The 23,276-nt window shown below is 47.6% G+C and overlaps 1 protein-coding gene across 1 annotated transcript in view; it reads left to right on the top strand.

The window, feature by feature from the left end:
- Positions 1 to 23,276, top strand: part of DGKQ (diacylglycerol kinase theta) — a 1,232,715-nt gene that overhangs the window by 25,737 nt on the left and 1,183,702 nt on the right. The gene's annotated exons all lie outside the window — the stretch shown is intronic.

The raw sequence follows: 23,276 nt of genomic DNA on the forward strand, positions 1-23,276 counted from the left end.
TCTTTAAATAAACTCATTCTCGCCCGAAACTCCTCATCGTAGTTTAGCCACGCATATCCCCCTGCCTGCAAATGCGCCCTTCTAATTACATCTATGTATTTGAATAGCGAAACCGCCCTCTCAGGATAACGTTCGCAATACACGCTGGCATAAATAAGGAACGCCGCTGTCCAATTTTCAATTGTTTTCGGCACCTTGGGCCTACGGGACAATTCAGCTTCCTCCTCTTTGGAACCTTCCCTTGCCTGTAAATCCCTATGTAGTAGCCGGGACACATCCACATACTCATGATTCCAGATACGCTGCCTGGTTCTATTGGACAAATGTATACCCAAAGGCATCGACACCCCCCATATAAGGCAGTCTCGCGCCGCTTGCTCTCGGAGTCTCACTCTGGCCTGAACTAGTCACCGACGACCTGGGGCTCCCTCCCCCTTCCTTATCCATCCTCCCCCCTTGCCCTGACGTAGCCTGCAGGCATTCCCCATGATTCGACCCCAAACCGTCACCCCCAACCGCCAACTCATGCCCACCCTCAGCAGGCGCCACACCTGTACCACCTGCCAACGGCCGTGTCCAAGCAGCCCACCAGTCTGTCTTACCTGCTGGTAACTGCGCAGCCCGTTGACGAAAGTCTTCCAGACCATCATGCTAATGATGTCCAATCTGCCCACGTGCCGGTGAGAGAACCGCTCCAGAACTCTGAAACACACTGGCAGAAGTTATTCGCCTCACCACCCTCCCAGTCCCCTCTTTGCCTCCATGAGACAATCCACCTCTTGAATAATACTCATTTTCTTTATCCGATTCTCCATCATCACCACCAAACTGTTTTTCATTTTCCGATATAGCAAAACTTGTACCTGGCCTAGTGCCAGACGCTAAGTTAAGAAAACAACTTCAAACCTCTGACTCAGGCCTCCGTGAAAAGCGCCCAGTCGCAGGTATGAAATCCGCACCAGATCCGTGTTTTGAACTAACCCCTCCCCCAAGTACCGCGCTCTGCGGCTCTGACTGAGAGAAAAAGAACTGCTCACCCGTCACTAGACCAGCAGCCCTTGTGAGGTACTCGCCGCTCGAGCGAGGACCTGTGACATACTTACCCGCTGTTCGTGAAGCAGAGGTGCCAGACTTTATTGGCACTGGCAGCTCCGTGTGCTCCACCCACACCCACTGGCCTTGCGGAGTCGCAGACCCATCGTCAAAAGATACCTCAGGACGCCCAGGCGGAGGCCTGGTGTCTGGAAACAATGCAGCGGCCTCCTTCCGTTGCCTACCCCCACCCCTACCACCCACGTCCCCCCACCTCCCGCTCCTGAATTGCCTAACTTGAGGCTGCCACATCACACCCCCCCTCAGCTGCTGATCCTGTGGAAAATGAGAATCATATGTTACATTGACATGAACATTTTCATCAAGAAATTGTGTAGGGGGTCCCTAGACTGAGGGACAAGAATGTCTTGGCAGTCCATAAACTCATCCCGTTGGAGCTGATCCTCGGCGTCAGGCGAATCACCCTGCCATCGTCGCCTTCATCCACTCCTGACAGAGCATATTCTTCGGACTCGCTATCGCTGGAATAGTCCACCAAAGTCTGTCTCTGCCTGTCAGCATCTAAGTCTGGTGCTATTTCAATTCTCTTGCCGCTCGCCGACGGGCCGTCCGACCTCTTGAGCACATCTGACACAACTTTCATGCCGGGTCGTGACCTGGCACCTCTAGACTCCTGTGACGCAGTTGCCAGATGTTCCTCGTAAGCCCTGTCAGCACCTCCCTCAGCCAGCTGGAAATGCGACACACGCACGTCAAAAGCGCTACCGGCACTGCCTCCGCGCCTGCCGGCCCGTCGTCTGGTCGGTGTAGTGACCAACTTGCGGCCCTCCCGCAACGCACTTGGGGCCGAAGACGAGCGCAGGGGTGGAAGTGTCTTACCCCGACCCCCTCTGCTCACAGAACGCGCTCTCCTGGCTCTTGCTGCCGGCATCTTCACACCTCCTTCCTCCTCAGAAACATTACTGTGAACCGGCTGGCAGGCGGCCACAGCTCTCGACACTCCCTCCGCTGCTAAGCGACGAGGACGCTTCACCGCCACTGAGGTATCTACCACAGCGCCAGGTCTCAGCAAATCACTCCGTCCTACAGCCATCAATGCTCGCACTGCCTCTAAGGCAATATCCTCAGCCGCCATTCTTCACTTTCTGACAGAAAATCGTCGAAAAACAGCTCACAGAACGTGTGACAGCGCTGACAGGATTACCTCACAGCTGCTCCTGTCAAACACGACACCACCGCTCCTCTCACTCGCTCAGAGTGACGTCAAAACCCTCCCTCCTCTCCCTTCACTTGGACCTAGCCCCTCCCACCACCCAATCAGGCCGCGTGAGGTCGTCCCTCGCGCGAAATACCCCAGGGGGACATTGGCTTTGCCAAGTGCCCCTGGGGACCCATTCATCGAAACAAGGAAAGGACTAGCGCTGTCGATCTAACGTGAGCGTCATTTTGTAATGAGTTTATCTCCCCATGTTTATACATGTATCAATTCATTGGTGAACTATTTCACTGTACCACACACGTATATGTATGAGAGAACTGTCGTTTATATATACACATTATTTCATAATTATCATTCCTCAATTTGACATGTGAATTGACTTTATGACAAAAACCCTCAACCGTGTATAGGGCATACAGAATACCTTATGCTACGGTACATTAGATTCATTTAGCCGTGGATCGGCTAGTATCCCTTCCTTGAAGACATTTCTGAAAAAACTTCTCTATACATTATATTTTACAATCATTTGCCTTTCGTCGTGAGGTATATACCTATACCAAAATTCTCAATTCTCATAGTTTTCAAAAAACCTTTTTTCTTTGTCTTATATTTACTTTTTTCTTTTTTCAATTACTGTTTCAACATCCGTTAAAACAATTCCAGCAGGGCTCTCAACACTCCCTTCCCTATATCATTACCCTTAATTTTAATCTGATTCATGAACCAGAAGTGGGGCTCAAGTGGTTGGAGCGGCAGACCCTGATGCAGAGGTCTAGCCCGGACCAGGGTTCAATTCCCCGCCTCGGCGGGTCTTGGGCTCAAAATTTCCCCGGACTTGACAATTCTCACCTCGGTGCCTATTCCAATCATGGAGTCCCACTCTGTAACTCTGGGCAATAGCTTGCTTAATCTCCACAACGGCCCCTCCCAGCGGGATGCCTGGCTTTCACCTTGGGGATGCCCAGTAATGGGTTATCTCGCAGGGGAATACCAGGACGGGTTCCCTAAGCAAGCGCTGGGACGCTTTCGGGCAGCCATGCGCTCTACAAATCAAATTTCATTTCATTCATTCATTTCATTCATTTCATGTGCACAGATAGCTCCTCCCTGCTATTTAAACCACAAGGAAATTTAGTGAGTAGATCTATTATATAACGCAACTCAAGTCTCCGTAATTTTCTTACTCTGTCACCTCCACGGACATTAAGGGGAACATAATCCTAACCATAAAACTGTAGCTGATTACGATTGCTCTTATGTTTCTCTGCGAAGTGAAGTGCTACAGGATACGCCTGATTAATTTTATCGATAGCCCTTAAATGCTCCAATATTCAGATTTTTAATTGGTGGACCGTACTGATGAACTCCCATGTCCTCGGTGCAAAGGTGAAAAACATTGTGATGTGGTTAGGGGCAAAACCGACATCACCTTGCCGACTTGTCCAGCCCTATTTACCATTTGAAGTTGTTAAAATTAAGTTGACATCCATTGTGCTACTCCCATAAATGACCGGCTTTAATGGCACAGGACCTTTTGTGCATCAAGCATGATCATGGCATTTATCTTGACTTGCATCCTTTTTTCTGTTGAAACTCCAAAACCTCGAGAGCATTGCAGCCTGTTTTTTGATGAATACCCTATGTAGATACTGTGTTCCCCACATAGTCCCGGAAAGTCCCTGACAGATACAGTGGGAAATCTGAGGAGAAAACACTTTGTTGGCTTCTGGTCTGTGAGAGAATGTATTTCACTTCTTTTTACATGATTCATCTAGACACTCCTAAAATAGGCCATATCTGTTGGCAGGATAAATTGGTGCTCTATGTACCAACCCAGATCGTAGGTTTTCCAGCTACTCTCAGCCCCTAGATTCAAGGTACAGTAGGTGTCTTCTTTGGAGTTCAGAATGCCTGGTCCTGGAATTCACTTCTTTTGACCATCAAAATGACAGAAGACCATTTGCCCTTCATGCATCTTTCAAAGCCTGCTGTGTCTCTTTTGATACTATCCAGTGCACCCTTCTTCCCAATATCTTAAGTCCCATTTAGGTTAGCTCTTAGAGGTCTCTCTGAGTGTTGGAGATCAAAATACTCAAGAAACATGAAGGTCTGCCAAACAGACTGATTGATACTAATCTGTATTTCTGATGGATACATCTGCCAGTGGATTCCTCACCTTGTGAATATCCCCTGCGCCAGCAGCATTAGGAAAGTTTTTGTAGCTCTCCATGCCGACGAGAAAAACTTCACAGAAGTCCGCTGACGTCACTAGAGCCATAAGAGAGCCTCGTCGGTGTGATGATGTCAGTTCCCTTTTTTCCGCGCTGTCGACGCTAACGGTTTTTCTTGGACTCTCCGTAGATTCACTTGCTACTTTGTGTTTCTACTTGTATTTCTGGTCTTCTTCTTGTTTCCTTTTCGAGGATGTCGTCAAGGAAGTCCGTGTTCAAGCCCTGCAGGGAATGTGGAGGACACATGTCCATTGCAGATCCACATGAAGATTGCGTCTGGTGCTTGTCGTCGGATCACAACGTCGTGGGATGTGCCTGCTGTAGAAAACTGAACCCTAAGACGTTAAAGGAAAGAGAAGCAAAACTCTTCATGGCGAAGATGAGGAAGGAGAAAAGAGGTAGAAGAAGGTCAAGGTTTTGTTCCAGTTGGAGGTCGGGTTCGAAGACGACGTCGGGGCATGCTTCTAGATCCAAGAAGCATAAGAAGAAGAAGAGGCGTGGTTCAAGACGCGGTTCAGATGAAGATACAGCCCCGAAGTCGACCTCGCTAGCTTCTCGACGCCATAAAGACTTCGTGTCACCTTCTCCCTCAAATCAAGGTTCTCCGGTAAGATCGGCTTCGCCTGTGGGTTCGCCTGCTCATTCTCCGACGCCGGCTCCATCCCGACTTCGCTCATTCTCCGGCTCCGGAGGAAGAAGTTTCAGTGCCAGATGAGTTGTCGACTCCAGTGGCTCCACCGTCGGCGCCGAGTCCGGTCATTCCTGCGTCTGAGCGCTTACCCACCTTTCCCTGGCCCGGGGCAAGATCCATTGCATTGCTTGAATGCGATGTATGGAGTCTTCACAAGAGCTATGTATCCCTCTGGAGAACCTTCGGGTCCCATGGGTCCTATGGCGTTTAATCTAGAGGTTCCTCAAGCCTATGCTCAGGCTCCCTTTATGCCATTTCTGCCAGTGGCTCCGTCTTGGCATTTCCCGGCTTCGAGGACGTCTACGCCATTCCCCTCATCTCCGGCGCTGTCAGCTCGACCTCTTTCGACGCAGGCTGTGCCTACGGATCCGTGTTCGACGCCGGCTCCGTCGGAGTTGTGTCCAGCTACTTCAACGCCGGTGCCGAGAATGAGATCAAGTAGAGAGGCTCAGAGGATTTTAGAAGAGCAGAGGTATCATTTGGAGGAAATGGAGGAAGGTAAGATTGAGGAGTCGGATGACTATTTTGTTAAACTGAAGGGGGCAAGTGGCCTTGATATGTCTCCAGAATGGGAGCTTTCACCTCCATCTGATGTTCCTTCAAAGGATGTGGCTCCTTACCACACGGTGATAAGGAAGGCAGCAGAACTTTTAGACCTCCAGCTTCCCACGGCTGAATTTAAGTCAAACATCTTGATGGAAGTTCTTCATTCACCTTCTACTGTGGTGGAGCCTTTGCTACCATTCAATGATGCCATCACTGAGCCTGAAATGGAAGTTTGGCGCAAGCCCTTTTTAGCTCCAGCAGTTTCCAGGTTTGTTGCCAGGAGATACAGGGTGGCTCCAGGGGACCCAGACTTTTTCACTTCCCATCCTCCTGAGAGTCTGGTGGTTCAAGCTGCCTGTTCCAAAAGGTCTTCTGGAACTTTTCCTCAGGTACCTGGCGATAGGGAGTTTAAGAAACTTGACCAGTCTGCAAAAAAGGTGTTTTCCTACACAAGCATGGCATTGAAGCCACAAATACCACCTGTCTTTTGGGACATTACATCCATGCCCAGATGGACTCTGCTAAGCAACTTGCCCCTAAGTTGTCTGCGGAGGAAAGACTGAATTTTAATGAGGTCTTGTCGGACACACAAGCAGCCGCTCGTCAGGTGATACAAAGTGGTCTGGACACCGCAGACTCTGTTGCCAGGATTATGGGATCTGCTGTCGCTACAAGAAGGAGTGCTTCGCTTAAATCATCTGAGTTCTCCTCAGATGTGCAGGCAACACTTTTGGATCTCCCTTTTGATGGTTCAGGGCTGTTTGGAAGAAAGCGGATGCAGCCTTGGAAAGGTTTGAGGACAGTAAAGCCACTGCCAAATCATTGGGCCTTCAGATTCAGCCTAGAGGATCTTTGTACAGGAAGTACAGGGGTTTTGGGAGATTGTCCTTTCGGACCTACAGACAGCCACAGGAGCAGCAGAACACTTTATACAAGTCCTACAGGGGCAAGAACAGAGGTCGCTCATGAGGCCGTCAGCCCTCCTCCTTCTCTTCCTCTACATCCCCCCTCATGCCACAGCAAAGCAGCCCTAGATCCACTATTCTGGATCATGTTTGTCCTGTGGGGGGTCGGCTTACTCATTTTCTTTAAGATTGGGAATCGGTCACCACAGACCTTTTGGGTTCTCAATCTTGTAGAGAATGGGTATGCTCTTCCCTTTCGGGCATTCCTTCCAAATTACCCTCCTTGTCAAGGGGCTTGCTCGGAGGACTACCTTCTTTTCCTGCAGGAAGAGGGGCTAACTTTACTGAAAAAGGGTGCGATAGTGGGGGTTCCGGAGCGAGAAAGGGGTCAGGAATGCTACTCCCGTTATTTCCTGATTCCCAAGGAGGATGGCAGGTTACGTCCAATCCTGGATCTCAGGATCTTGAACCTTTTTCTGAAACAGGAGAAGTTCAAGATGCGTACCCTTGCACCGGTTCTTCAAGCATTGCAACAGGAAGATTGGATGGTTTCGATCGACTTGCAGGACGCGTATTTTCATATCCTGATCCTGAAGTCGCACAGGAAATATCTCCGTTTTACGGTAGGGTCGCAACATTATCAGTTTGCAGTACTCCCGTTTGGACTTACTACTGCACTTCAAATCTTCACCAAGGTGATGACAGTGGTGGCAGCCCATCTCAGGAGATCGGGGATTCTGGTTTTCCCCTATCTGGACGACTGGCTGATCAAAGCAGAGTCGCCAGAGAAGGTGCTACAACATCTGCAGGTTACAACTCAGCTGTTGTACAAAGTGGGTTTTTCGATAAATGTGCCCAAGTCTCACTTGGTGCTCTCTCAGCGCAACCTGTTCATAGGGGCAGTACTGGACACTACTGTGTGTCGAGCATTCCCACCTCCACAACGGATTCTCAAAATACAGGAAATGATTCCCTTGTTTTGCTATGGAGCGGTCGTTCCAGTCCTGAAGGTCCTTCGCCTGCTCGGTCTGTTTGCTTCCTGCATTCTGTTGGTCGACCATGCACGCTGGCACATGAGGGCGCTCCAGTTGTTCCTCCGCAGGCAGTGGTATCAACACAATGGAGATCTCAGAGAGTCTGTGAGGATCTCCAGAGAAGCTGCAGCGTATCTGTCTTGGCGGAGCGTGGAGGGCAATCTGTCTCAAGGAAAGCCCTTCCATCTACCTCCATCGATGGCTACAGTGATCACGGATGCCTCCGCTCTTGGGTGGGGTGCTCATCTGGGGGATCTGTAGATCAAGGGTCTTTGGTCTCCAGAGGAAAGGTTGCTTCATATCACCTTCTAGAGTTGCGGGCGATACGTTTGGTGCTAAAGGCCTTCTTCCCTTCCCTTTGCGGTCGGTCAGTTCAGTTCCTGACGGACAACACAACCGTGATGTGGTATGTCAACAAGCAGGGAGGAGTAGGGTCGCATTGTCTCTGCAGAGAGGCTCTGCCTCTTTGGTCTTGGGTTCAGGACCACCAGATTTGTCTGATGGCAAATCATCTGGCCATAGTTCTGAACGTGCGTGCAGACAGTCTCAGTCGACAGTTCTCCGCCGACCACGAGTGGAGGCTTCAACCAGAGGTGGTTCGTCACGTTTTCCGGACATGGGGAACTCCTCGGGTGGACCCGTTTGCCACTCACGAGAACGCTCACTGGCCGTCATGCTGCAGTCTCCTGGATCCGTTGCAGGGAGCGTTGGGGGACGCTTTTCAATTGAGTTGGGGATCACAACTCCTTTACCCGTTTCCTCCCATACCCTTGATTCCTCGGGTTCTTAGGAAGATTCGCCAAGACCGGGCCCAAGTCATAGTGATCTCCCCGGATTGGTCAAAAAGGGTGTGGTACACACATCTTCTCCATCTCTCCTCGTGCCCTCTGCTCCGTCTTCCTCTCAGGGCAGACCTCCTCTCGCAGTCGCAGGGGCAGGTTCTACACCCCCACCTCCAGAGCTTACACCTTCATGCCTGGAGATTGAACGGGCAACCTGAATTCTTTTTCTCTTCCTTCTGACGTGGTGGACAATATTTTGTCCGCCAGACGTCTCTCCACCAAGTCTATCTATTCCTATAGGTGGTCCAAATGTGTTCATTGGTGTGGGGAGAAGTCTGTTGTCCCTTTTAGGGCTCGCTTATCCAAAGCATCCTTCAATTTGCTCTTTCTCTTGCCCAGCAGGGCTTTGCTGTGGCTACTGTGAAGGGCTATTTATCGGCTTTGTTGGCGTTCCTTTGCTTGCCAGACCTGCCGTCTTTGTTTAAATCACCCATTGTGTTACGATTCATTAAGGACCTTACCAACAAATATCCGCCCACTCCATTTATTGTACCTCAATGGGTCTTAAATCTTGTCTTAACCTTCTTGATGGGTTCTCCTTTTGAGCCCTTGCACAAGTGTCCCTTGAGACTATGGTCTGTAAAGGCTGTATTTCTAGTTGCCATTACCTCGGCAAGGAGGGTAAGTGAGCTTCAAGCTCTGAGTTCAAAACCCCCATTCCTGACTATTCATGCTGATAGAATGGTTCTCAGGACCAGGGCTGCTTTTCTGTCTAAGGTGGTAACTCCCTTTCATATGGGGCAGTCCATTACCCTTCCTTCTTTCTATCCCCCCTGTTAGAACTGGCTATTTCTGGTTGGCTAAGGCTGACGCCAAAGCTAGGTAGAAACCACCATTCTAGTCCGGGCAAGGGAGTCACACGCCAAGATAGCCCCTGCTCACCCCCTGGTAGCTTGGCACGAGCAGTAAGGCTAAACTCGGAGGCAATGTGTAAAGCATTTGTGCCAGCACACAACAGCAACAACATACTAGGCACACCACAAAAGGAACTCCACACAAGGTTATTATAAAATAACTTTTGTATTGTAAAAAACACATCAGATAGTATCACACAAAATACATGGTGCCAACTGGCACGGGCAATATTCACAAGGGATTATGTACACAAGACAGGGCCACGTGGGCCACTGTCAGAATCAGAAATAGCACTTCTAGAATAAATAATAAAGAATAAAAATCATAGTAGCACAAATTAGCAACTATGGCACACAACCAGTAACCACTGGTAACAGGAACCAGGACCTCACTAGGACCACCTGTACTAAAAAGAACAACCACCTAAGTATCACACAGCACCTAGGGGTATAAACAAGAACACATTACCCATGATGCATGAAACACATTTAGAGGAGTAATAAAGGAAAAACACATGATGCCTAAAAACATTCAGAGGTGTAAGACAAGGGAAACACATGATGCATAAACCTACACATTCAGCGGTGTTCAGAACAAACACATGCTGCAATAAAATACATTCAGAGGTGCAGCGCAAGAAGACACATGATGCCTAAAACATTCAGAGGTGCAGCGCAGGGAAAAAGAAGACACCTGATGCCTAAAAACATTCAGAGGTGTAAGACAAGGGAAACACATGATGCAACAAACAGGCTACCCTCCTTACCTCGCATTTTCTAGAGAAAAAACATCATCCTGATGAATTAAAGTGGTTAATCCTTGAGCAACAACTGAGAATAACAAGGACCCCCTGGGTAGTGTAAATCTATAGACTCCTAGGGCAGGGTAGCAACAGATGCGAAAAATTCCTAGGACGTCTAGGTATGTCAGTGTACATTGAAGTAGGGCCAGCTATCGAGAAGGAACAATGGAAGTGAAATGACAAAGGTATATAAAAAGCATATTTTTATTTATTATGTATTAAAAACCATATTGAAACTGACCAACGGTCAACTAATCAAATGAATAAGTAAAAAATGTCTATAACAACATTACATACAGAAATCATAAAAGGTTACACATAAATTGTATAATATACAAAATAAGACAATATATTAACAAAATATACAGTTAATCACAAAAATGGAACAAGCATAAAAAACTCGACGCGCGTTTCGGCAGGGGACCGCCTTCTTCAGGAGACACAATTTACTTCCTGAAACACAGTTATAAAAAGAATATTTCTATTATCACAACGTGCATAGAATTTATACAACCAACATTATTACTAACATGATAAAAAACCGTTATCCCTAAACTCTAGAAGCTGACCATGACTATTGTTTTGTACACTGAAGGCCTCTAATAAGCCAAATAATGTCTGTCGATTATACAGTAACTGACTTCACTACGAGTAGCGTTCCTTGGTCTTTGCGACTACCATTTTACAGTAAAGGGGAATACCATCAGACTCCCATTTAAGGATTGGAGCAGGTTCTCTTTTAAGTATCGTTCAGACTTAATCTTTGTACTGCTAGCATACAAAAATCATACAAAGATTATATAACAGTTGCAGATTACATTTTGAAAAAAACTGTTTATCACAGGGGTGTTCTACCCAGTTTTCAGCATAGGTGTTCAGAGAACGCCATCCTATAGGTTCTCCATATGCTTAGATTTCTTCATTTATTAATATAAGCTCACATTAGCTCTAGATTCTATCGGGGTATTATTACCTATGGATGGAATATAAGTCGCCTGTGCAGTCACCTTTCCAACCACATACCCTATAGCTCTTTCCATCAACATACCCTATAGCTCTATTCATAGTTTTTCTAGCCACACAATGTGACACCTTGCAGCAAGGTCAACTTGGCGGTCTACCATTTTCAAATAATCGATATATTACAACCTACTTTCCGATCAGTGTACTTATATGCCCCCTTGTTGAGATTTAATATACACCGGGATGACATTAGTTACATGTATATAATAATATAAAATTGTGTCTCCTGAAGAAGGCGGTCCCCTGCCGAAACGCGCGTCGAGTTTTTTATGCTTGTTCCATTTTTGTGATTAACTGTATATTTTGTTAATATATTGTCTTATTTTGTATATTATACAATTTATGTGTAACCTTTTATGATTTCTGTATGTAATGTTGTTATAGACATTTTTTTACTTATTCATTTGATTAGTTGACCGTTGGTCAGTTTCAATATGGTTTTTAATACATAATAAATAAAAATATGCTTTTTATATACCTTTGTCATTTCACTTCCATTGTTCCTTCTCGATAGCTGGCCCTACTTCAATGTACACTGACATACCTAGACGTCCTAGGCATCTAATCCTTGAGCAACCACATATACCCAGTCACGTCACAGATATTCCACTGTTTCTCCTGAGGAAAGAACAAAGATGGGTCTACAAATTACGCAGCGACACAGAAGGGTTGAACGATGATATACCTTGGATGCAACTGTGAGCTCCTACACAGCAGCATTTAGCTGACATGCTGGATCAATCCACTAAATGTCTGTACTTTTACGCCTACACATCCGGCATGACACCATTGACGCCTTCGAGGTTTGGCCACCACGGCCACATACTGCTGACATTTGCCCATACAGTTACAAACTGCTTGGTCTTGCACACTATGTTCACCTACGAAATATTGCCCTCCCCGTAGGTTTTCTGCACATAGTTTTTTTCCAATAGTCCGCTGTGTTTAAACAAACCACCTGGCTCTTTATCATAGGGTAAACCATGAAGGAATACATTTCCGCGGGTCTTGTCCGAAATCCGCTACACATCTTCCTAAATAGTCATTGCGTGATTGGCTTACATCTCACCAATCACGCTATCTGTTTGATAGTCTGCCTTAACATTTTCCAGCATACCAACAGCTATTGGCCTGGACAGATAACCTATGTGAATACACCTCCTATGATCTTCCAACGAGGTCCGCCATCCTTACGGACTTCATATTGATTGAATGGCCTCCAGGCTCGTGCTCCTGACAACTCTGCACGTAAGCCTGCACCTTTACCATTGGCTTATGACAGTTAGCCAATGGGAATGCGCCATTAGGTTCGTGCTCTTGATAGCTTCGCACGTTAGCCTGGACCGCGACCATTGGCTCATGACATTGAGCCAATAGAAATGCGCACACAGAGAGTTTTCTCTCAGGTCCGCTACCCACTTTTAAAACACTGATTACATCTGAGCCTTTCACCTCCCCCTCGGCTCAGTTTTCAACCCGAGGCAACGACGGAGAGGTGGGTTTTTTAGCGCTCTACTTCGCACTTTATTTTTCGATGGCTTCAAAACCACAACAAAGGGCATAAGTCGTGATACTTCTGACTGTGCACTTATTTACCCAAGCGCTAACATATAAGCGCCTTGTTTTCTTTGGGGCACAACTCGGTAATTTGATCAACTAGCAAGTTGGCCTGATGGAATCTTTTAGATGAGGCTCCCCCCAGTCTTTTACTCTCTTGACCTGGTCGTGCCTATTTGCCTGCTGGTATCGCCTTTGAAATGTCTATAACAAAATGTGTGACTTAAATAGTTACTTTGAAATTAATTTCAGTTTCATGCGCTTATTTTTAGTGCGTGGCCTCTCTCCAACCTGAGCTGTTGCCAGGTGAGGTGAGGTTTGTTCTCCCTACAATTAGGGTGAGTAAGGACTACATTTTTCATGTATTCTAACTGTATAGAGGTGTGAGGTTTATACCACATAATTGTATGTATTTAACACTGTGTTTATTTTTGTTTCCCACATTTGTATACACAGGAGAAGATACACCATCTTCCTTTGAATCTATTGGAGAATGGTCATAAATCACGTTCCATATCACGATAAGTAAGTGTTGCAGTAGCATATCATAGGTCCTGAAGAAAGCCGTTATAGGCTGAAACATGTCGACCAACTAACACACATGATAGATAGCAATTCCTTGCATGCTATCAGCATACTGCTTTTAATGATACCACTTTGATGGTCAGACCCAATAAAGTTTTTTTATGTCATCAAAGTAGGTATTTTTAATCACGAGGATCATTTTCCTTTTCTCTTCTTTTTTCTGAGCACTGCAACTTTTGCCCCTTCCGCTCACACACTGTCTTCTGTTGGTTGGATGCTTGATCCCAGGGTCCATTATTAGGCAACCTCAGACTCTCCCTGAGGAGGAGCCTAGAGGACACCTTTTTTCCAACAACCCAGATGACGAGACTCCACTTTTGAGTGGGCTGATGGGTACTTTTTCTAGCCTCCTAGACTCTGTATCTTCTCTGTCTCACCTCTTTGACATAATATTGTCATTTGTTTAAGATCAACGGCGTGGTCTGAACACCTATATGGGACACAATTAGGTTCCAGTAGATTTCTCTTTCCCAGACTTTGAGTACCTCTCGTGTTTTTTGCTGTTTAGTTGGGGGACAAGGTACTTTCTCGGTCTATAAACTAACTCCCCTAGGACCCTCCACTACTCTGTTTGTTTTCTTGCATATCACACATGCCCCATGGTGCAGAACGTTGGAGCCACACAGGCTCTTGAACAATTATAGGCCCCGGGAGCCCCCTTGTGGGCTCCTCCAAACATGGGCCTCTTGGCTCGAAATAACCAATTTGCCCCCTAAGCCTCAGAGGCTCTCTAAACAATTATGCCCCCACGTTGGAGCCTTGCAGGGCTCGTAGGGAAGTCACCCAACTCCGTTGGAGTCCCACTCGGGGGACTCAAAATTATACAATGCCCCCTGAGCCTCGCGGGCTCCCAAGACTCCGTAATGGTGGCCACGAGCCTCTCGGGGCCCTTAACACTCAATCACTAATGCCCCCGAGACCCTCGCAGGTCAAACATGAATGCGGCCTCGCTGGGGCGGGATCGGCTCTTCAACAAAAGAGCCTACAAGAGCCTCGCACTCGAGGGGAGGGGCGGGCACTGGCAATGTGCCCCGACGCCCCTCTCCCCTTCTCAGCCACTCACCTGGTCAGCGCGCCGGTCTTCTCTCTCTCCCCGGGCTCCCTCAGCACACGGGAGCCCCAGCAGCAGGCTACGCGTCTTCCTCTCTTCCCGGGGCTCCCTCCAGATCACGGGAGCTTCCGGGCGGCCATCACCACTCTCCGCCTCTTCTCTGGGTGCGGGGCTCTCCCAGCCTCACGGGAGCCCAGCGCCAACTCTGCCGCACTTCTCCTTCTCCCCTCGCCTCGCGGCTGCCATTCCTCGGCACCCGGGCTGCGGGGACGGGACTTCCGGCCGGTCGCGCTAGGATTGGCCGGCCGGCCAACCACTTTCGGGTCGCTGCCGGCAGCGCAGCGGCCCGGCTTAGGCAGGCAGGCGGGGAATCACGACTTGAGGGGTGGCACCCTCGATAAAAACAATAAAAGCGCTACAAAGCGCTTGGGGCCAAAATGAAAGCGCTCTCCGCGCTATAAATGAAATACAGCGCTTCTTGGCCAACATAAGGCGCTGGGGGAGAGATAAGGCGCTCCAAAGCGCTAGAGGCAACAATAAAGCAAATAAAAAAAATCCTTCAGCAGTCCAGGACCTCAGCAGTCCAGTAATAAAAGAGGGAGCAGCATAGCCCCCAGCAGGAAAATCCTCCAGCATCAAGGAAAAGTCCATCAGGTGTCCAGGGGCTGGGCAGGGCCCAGGGATTCCCCTGGGCCCAAGCAGCAGCACGCCCCTGGCAAGATTCAAGTCCAAAAACAAGAACAAATTGGAAGGGGACACAGCCCCTTCTTATACAGAGAAAAGTCTTTGTGCAGGCAGTGTAAGAACCAGCTAGAACTGGTTTTAGAGAACTCTCTTCAGTGTCAGGGACAGAGGTGACAGTCACCCAGCGGGAGGTGGAGCCAGCATTGTGGTCAGGCAGGCACAGCCCTGGTCACTCCCAGGTGCCATCTCCTCCCACTTCCCTGGCAGCAGATGCAGCCTTTCATCCACGGGCTGACTCAGACAACCTCCTGGGGCTCCCCAGCCCCTGTCACCCTCAAACCAGACAGTCAATCCACAAGCAGGCCCAGGCACTCCTGGACCAGGCTCACCAGCCAATCACACGCCGGACACAAATTACACAAATATGCCAACTTCTAAAAGTGGCACTTCTACACAAGACACAGTCATGCCGCATATATCATTACGCAGCATTCAATCTCACGAGTTCACACATATCAAACTCGCCCCTGCACTCCCCACACATCAGTAACTACCATGGGCATACATATTCCCCATTCATTCCTATGGGAGGGCAGGTCACTCACCACACATACACAGAGAGCTCAAGCACTTTACACTGTACCACAGTGAAAAAGTGCGCAGAAGCCTAAAATCACCACCACCAGGTTCCAGAAACAGGCTAGGAAAAAGCAAAAAGTCTCGGGGTGAACCTGCCTAAAGGGCCGGGTCCAACACCCCTCCCTCACCCTTCCAAGGAGGAGGAGCGGCTTCACCGCTTGGACCCTAAAAGGGCGGCGAGTTTCTACCTCGATAGGACTAGAGACTATCATGTGGATGACCAGCTCTTCGTGGGCTTTGCTGGCTGCACGAAAGGCAGAGCGGTGCACCCTTTCCAGATGGATTATCTTGTGCATCAAGTTCTGTTACTCCTTGGCCAGGAAGGATCCTTCAGAGGGTATAAGGGCTCTTTCTACTGGAGCTAAGTCTTCAACATCTGCCTTATCTAGAGGTGTTCCTGTGGAGGACATATGTAGAGCGGCAACTTGGGCCTCCCTCCACACCTTCGCAAAGCATTCATGCTTAGATTCCGAGGTGAAGAGGGACGGTCACTTTGCGCGATCCGTCCTACTGGATTTTTGGTATAGAAGGGTGGCCACCCTCCTCTGGGAGTAGGGACTGCTGTGGGACTCTTCACAAGGTGAGGAATCCACTGGCAGATGTATCCATCAGAAGAACAAGTTACTTACCTTCGGTAACGCTTTTTCTGGTAGATACAGTATCTGCCTGTGGATTCCTCACTGACCCACCCTCCTCCCCGTTGTCCACCCTTGTATACCTACAATGATGTTATTTTATGTCTGTTGCTTTCAATGGAAGTGTTTAATTCTTTTTGCTTTACTACATTGATTTCACACTTTGTGTGTTGGTTTTAATACTATGTACTGTGTATACTGCATATATTTATGTTGGTCCGTCCGTGTGCCTCAAAGGCACGCAAAAAAGGGCGGAACTGACGTCATCACGCCGACGAGGCTCTCTTATGGCTCCAGTGACGTCAGCGGAGTCGCGAGCGAAGCCATGCTTCTGTGACGTTGTCCTCGTCGGCGTGGAGAGCTACAAAAAATTTCCGAATGCTGCTGGCGCGGGGGATATTCACAAGGTGAGGAATTCACAGGCAGATACTGTATCCACCAGAAAAAGCGTTACTGAAAGTAAGTAACTAGTTCTTTAGAGACAGGAAAGTGGTATTTAGTAAATTAAGTCCTACAATTTAGATGGTTTTGCCCAGTGGTGCTGGAACAATTTTCAGAGTGAAGGTGCTGCCATAAATGTTATATTCTGGAAGTCAAGGAGACTGTGAAAAAACCAAGCAGCATGCAAAGAACAAGTGTAGCAAATGTACCACGTCCATTCAGCAGGAGAGTGATAAGGGTGTAGTATATAGCTGGTGGTTCTTTTTCGCACACTGGTGTGGTAGTTTTATAGCGCACTAAACAAAGTGTGGAAATCCAGTTTCAGCTAAATAGTTATGATTTGCATATCTCCAAGTAAAGTGTATTGGTTTGTTTTGATCCTACTAAAACCTTTGTTTTCACCACACTTCAGAATTACCAAAAATGTGCTCCATTTGTACTTTCCTAATTACTGACATATTTTGAAATCATTTATAGGTTATTTACTGATATTTAAATGTTGTTGTGTGATTGAAACTAGATGCCATCCTGCAGCCTTTCTTTTACTCCCTGTACCCCAGCAAGATTGTCACCTGGGTCACTTTTCCAAAATCCTCTCCCTGCTCTTTGCAGTCAGAGAAAGAAAAATAAGCACAATTTTCCTTGTTAAAAGAATAAGCTCCAGTTTGTCAGAAGACATAGCCTGACATATGACCTTTGTCTTTGATTTTATAGTAAATGGGAAAAGTTAAACACAAAATAAATTTAACATTATGCTAACTTCTTCATGGTGGACATTGTGGCTTTGAAGTTTAAAATGATGTTTGAGGGCTTGCAGCTCATTCAAATGTGAATGAATGAATGAAAGGGATTTTATATCGCGCAACTTAGCCCGAAGACATCAAGGCGCCTACCAGAAAAGTTCAGAAAATAAAAATAAAAATAACTACAAGAACGCCCTTGCAAACAGCCAGGTTTTTAAGGTTTTTCGGAAACACAGAACAGAGGGCTGATTTTTAATTTCACCTGGGAGGGAATTCCACAATTTTGGAGCAATTATAGAAAAGGCCCTACCGCCCCATCTGCTCTTGCGGAAACGAGGTACCACCAGCATATTCTTTGAGGAAGAACGTAGAAGTCTGCCTGAAATGTAGGGAGCCAGCAGTTTCTTGACCCCTACAGGACCATTGCCAGAGAGTGCACTATGGGTCAGACAGAGCACCTTAAAAGTGATCCTCGCATCGATAGGAAGCCAATGTAAGGCTTTCCTGGCAGCCGTTGAAGACGCTAATCTGGGTGCGTCCAGAACGAATTTGGCAGCCGCATTCTGTGCGGTCTGGAGACGCTCTGTTAGGCTCTTATTCATGCCGATGTATAGGGCGTTACAATAGTCGAAATCGCGCAGCGACAAGAGCAACTACAACTTGCTACCTCGCCTGGGGGGGACAGGTAATGCTTTATTTTCCTAAGTATTTTAATGATCCCCCAACAGGTAGCAACGGTTCTATTGACCTGCAAGGTCATGGAGAGGGCCGGTTCGATCATTACTCCAAGATTTCGCGCTGACTCTGTGGTAGGACAAGCCCCCAGCGAAGGCGGCCACCATTCAGGTGACCAGATGTTATTGTTGGGGCCGAACACCAGAATTTCCGTTTCTCCCCGTTTACTTCAATGAATTGTAAATCATCCATTGTGACACTGCTTCCATGCAGTTCCTAAAGTTGCACGGGGACGAGCCATCAGGGTGAGAGAGGGACACCAGAATCTGCGTGTCATCTGCATAGGAGACTACCTCCATCCCAAAAGATCTAACCAACTTTGCAAGTGGGATCTCGTAGATGTTAAACAGGGTCGGACTTAGTGCCGACCCCTGAGGGACCCCACATTGCACAGGTAGGGATGGAGATAAAAAGTCTCCCAGCTTCACCCTCTGTACCCTCTGGTCAAGAAAGGAGGCCAGCAGACTCAGGGCCGCTCCCTCCACCCCTATCTCCCTCAGGCGAGATGTTAACACCGAGGGGGACAGGGTGTCGAAGGCGGCCGTGAGATCTAGACGGACCAGGACGGTGGAGTGTCCCTGGTCTACCTCCATACGGATGTTATCCAGTACGACTGTCAAAGCAGACTCGGTACTGTGGTGTTTCCTAAATCCATGCTGGGATTGATCCAAAAGATCAGAGGAGTCAAGAAATGCCGCCAGATGTTGATTGAGATGCATCTCCAGCATTTTAGCAGGTGCTGGGAGCTAAGAAATGGGGCGATAATTCTTGAGCACCTCAGGATCAAGAGTTGGTTTCTGTAATAGAGGCTTGACTACCGCATTTTTCCATTCAGATGGAAAAATGCCCTCTCTCATGGCCCTATCATGATGTCAAGTAGAAGGGGGAGCAGGGAGTCTCTACATTCCTTCAGGACTCTAATGGGACAAGGATCCAATGGGGATCCCGACCTTATCTTACTTAAAAGCAGGTCAAGCTCCTGATAGGACAAAGGCGGGAAATCAACCAGACTCTTAGGTGTAATGGAAGAGACCTCCTTCAGAAACGGAGTAAGGGGGACCGGAGGGGGAGGAGTAACCGATCTTTGTACTTCCAGATTCTGGTAGATCTCCGCAATGTTGGAATGAAAGAATCCAGCGATCTTGTCACAGAATTCTTGAGAGCCTGCAACAGGCTCCTGTGTCTGTAGCGTACAGAGCGAATCCACAATTTTAAAAAGATCTCTGGGAGAGGAAAGAGTCATAGTCAGATTAGCAAAGTACTCTTGCTTAATTCTGATTATCTCCAACTTGTACTCCTTAAGGAGTAGCCTGTGTTTATTCCTCTCCTTCAGATTCCAGCTTGTTCGCCAAAGCCTTTCCTGCTTCCTGCATCCTTGTCTCATGAGTCTAAGGGGCTCCGAGAACCAAGGTGCAGAAGGTTTCTTTCTCGCGGAGTAGCAGGCGGCGAGAGGAGCCAGCACATCGACCGCTGCACCAATGGTTTTAGACCGCTCCGAGGCCGCCAAATTAATATCCTCATAGTGGTTAGAACTGTAGTTTTCCATTAGTGGGGCTATCGAGGTGCTTGTAATATTCTTCAGGTTCCTCCTGAGCTTAGTGTGATTGAGGGCGTCACTCTCAATGGGCTTCGAGAGGACCACAAGTTCCAAAGGAACCGCAAAGTGGTCCGACCAAGACAGTGGGATATTTTAAGCCTGTCATCATTGGAGAAGACTGCATCCAGTGTGTGACCTGCCTGGTGCGTGGGGTGTTTAACCAATTGCACTAAGTCACATGCGGATAGTGCATCAAGAAGATCTATCGAGTCATTAGCATCAGGGTTATCCAGATGAAAATTTAGGTCACCCAAAACTGTCAGATTGGCAGCACCAAAGTAGGGCTCCAGAATATTGAGAAGGGACAAGCTAAAGTCTTTTCTGGACCCAGGGGGTCTATAAACCAAGATACCAGCAAAGGGAGTGGTCACGGGGGATTTTATAAGAAAATGTAAAGCTTGAAAAAGGTCGGAGGGCCTGGAAAGTTGAGTAGTATGGCAGGTGTGAGAGGTCTTGTAAAGAATTCCAAGGCCACCTCCTCTGCGCCCTACTCTGTCCAGTCTAGCTAAGGAATAACCCTCCGGCACAGCCTCAACCAGGTCTGGTCCTGAGGACTCAGTTGCCCAGGTTTCGGTAATGAAAACCCAGGTGGGCTTGTGGGCTGAAACAAAATCGCGAAAGGCAATATTATTTTTAACTAAGGATCTAGTATTAATAAGAAAGCCAGATTTTCTCAGAGGGGGCAGCGGGGAAGTGGTGATAGGAAGGGGCGTGACATGGCGGGTTGTTGTCGACTTACCATGCTTATTAAGACACGTGCAATAAAAAGCATCCTGCAGGATGTCTGGCGAGCAGGTATGATGGCATGGAAGCCGAGCAGGTCTCAGACGAGCAAAATCCTGGTAGGAATATAGGGGACCAGCTAAGGGAGGCATGGCGATTATACCGAAAGTGTGATTAAACAAAGAGGACTAGCTTAAGTTGACCAAAGTGTTACAGTACTCAAATTAGTTCTGTCACGGGCACCTTGTTGGTGTATTCATGAAGCCCTCACCCACCAACCTAGTTGGTGGCATGCTTCATCATCGGGCCCACCCAGTGACACCTAGTATGTCCCGGGTGTGCTACAACGCCTGATTACAGCGGAGCTGGTATATTGCTGAGAGTGCAGTGAGGTTGGGTGAGTTGTGATTTAAAACGGCTTGGTGGTGGTCCCAGTACCCGAGGGTAAATTACATTTTAATAACTGGGCCGTCACCAGCGGTTAAAAGTAAGGCTACAGGACGCGTGAGGGTGGCGAGTTACTGCCCCCTGCACCCTTCAGATGGTCGACATGTTTCAGCCAGTGCCCTAGAGTATTCTGGCTTTCCTCAGGACCGTTTTTTAAAAAGGTGTGGTGTGATAAAACAGACTTAGTGTTGTGGTACACTCACTAAGGCGTTTTTCTATATGTGAGAGGGGGATTCCCTTCTCATGCATACCTGTACAAACAAACATTAAGAACAAGGACAAAACATTTACAGAGAGAGTCAGTAGTCAGGCCCTTTAGCACATCCTTAGCGCGGACGGGCGCAGACGGGCAGGACTCTGGCGAGGCGCAGGGAGGGCGCGCCCGCTGGGCGTCACTGCTGCGCGCTGAGAAGAGCGGCCTTAAGTAGGCGGATGACGCGCTTCAGGAGCACTAGACTGCTCGAAGATGGCGCCCTAAAGTGTCCCCTCGCTCCCAAGATGACGAGCGTCCAGGCAGATCCCCGGGACCGGACCCGCCAAACCAGCGGTGTAGCAACAAAATTAAGGTGCAAGTAAGTGGGCAAGAGGCAGCAATTTAAAAGCAGGGGAAATACAAATCAAAAGAAATAAAATACAAAAACGGGTAATTAAAAGCATCAAAACGCTGTAAATTACGCGAGTAAAGCTCTAAGTACCGCGTTGCAAGTGTGTCTTGTCCAGACTGACCACTACAATGCAATCGCCTTAAGTAGGCGGATGACGCGCTTCAGGGGCAGTAGACCGCTCGAAGATGTCGCCCTAAAGTGTCCCCTTCGCTCCCAAGATGGCGAGCGTCCAGGCAGATCCCCGGGACCTGACCCGCAAAAACAGCGGTGTAGCAACAAAATTAAGGTGCAAGTAAGTGGGCAAGAGGCAGCAATTTAAAAGCAGGGGAAATACAAATCAAAAGAAATAAAATACAAAAACGGGTAATTAAAAGCGTCAAAACGCTGTAAATTACGCGAGTAAAGCGCTAAGTACCGCGTTGCAAGTGTGTCTTGTCCAGACTGACCACTACAATGCAATCGCCTTAAGTAGGCGGATGACGTGCTTCAGGAGCACTAGACCGCTCGAAGATGGTGCCCTAAAGTGTCCCCTTCGCTCCCAAGATGGCGAGCGTCCAGGCAGATCCCCGGGACCGGACCCGCCAAAACATCTGTTGAGTTATAGGTACTCTGGGGGACACCTCAGCTTCTGCAATGCACTTAGAGCAAGGAATTGAATCACTAGGTCTGGAATTATATATTTTTTTATATGCGATTTGAATATTTGCCAATGTACTTATAAAAATGATAGTGTTTTAAATATGTCAAAATAAATTGATCTTAATGAGATTAACGAGGAACATACTTGGCTAAGGACATGTGTGACAGGAGGTTTAAGATTTGAGGAACTACAGGCCTCTGGGAATTGAAGGAGTAAGCATGCAAGGTCATAAATGAAGTAAGAAGAGAAAAGATCAAAGGGAGCCGATCGGCACACTGGAAAAGTTCAGACACGTGAAATTTTGAATAATTGCTCTGTAGTCTGTAATCTCTCACAAATCCCTCTGTTTATAATGAAAATATATAAAAGACCATACACTCTGAATCCAAGCTACACGATTGACGTTAAATCTATATTTTCTGGTCGAATTAACTTGCTCTTTGTCCAAAAATGTCTCCATGTTTCAGTCTTGTTGGGCCTCATAAGTGAGTTGCAGCTTGATCTATCCCACTTGTGGGGGGATCTGTATCTGGTAGAGCTGCTCCAGGTCCCAGTTGGATCTTACTCCAGTATCCTCAGACATTGTTTTGTTTGCTTTGTTCATAATTGCTGTATGCATTATTTATGTTGTAATTGTGCTTGTTTTATTTAGGACTCTGTTTGGGTTATGTATATTTGTTCTGTTCGCATTGTGTTCAGAGGTAGCCCGCATGGCGCCGTAGTACTGTTGTGTCATTGGTATCCACTGTAGATGTTAATGCTGTGATGGTGCCAGGTAGTTGCTACAGTGTAATAGGTGAGTGGATTTAAAGGTTACGGCACAGCACCAGTGTGGCATATTATATAGAATGGCAAATACCCAAAGTGTACATGAAAAATAGTCCTCCAAGGACATTCTGTACTATGGATCTGTAGATCTTTAAATCACTGGAGCCCTAGTTAACATCGACAGATGTTGTGTGTGGTTAGGGATTCACTATTCCATATAGC

The sequence above is a fragment of the Lissotriton vulgaris genome, chromosome 3_1 (assembly GCF_964263255.1).
Source record: "Lissotriton vulgaris chromosome 3_1, aLisVul1.2, whole genome shotgun sequence".
NCBI classification, from domain to species: domain Eukaryota; kingdom Metazoa; phylum Chordata; class Amphibia; order Caudata; family Salamandridae; genus Lissotriton; species Lissotriton vulgaris.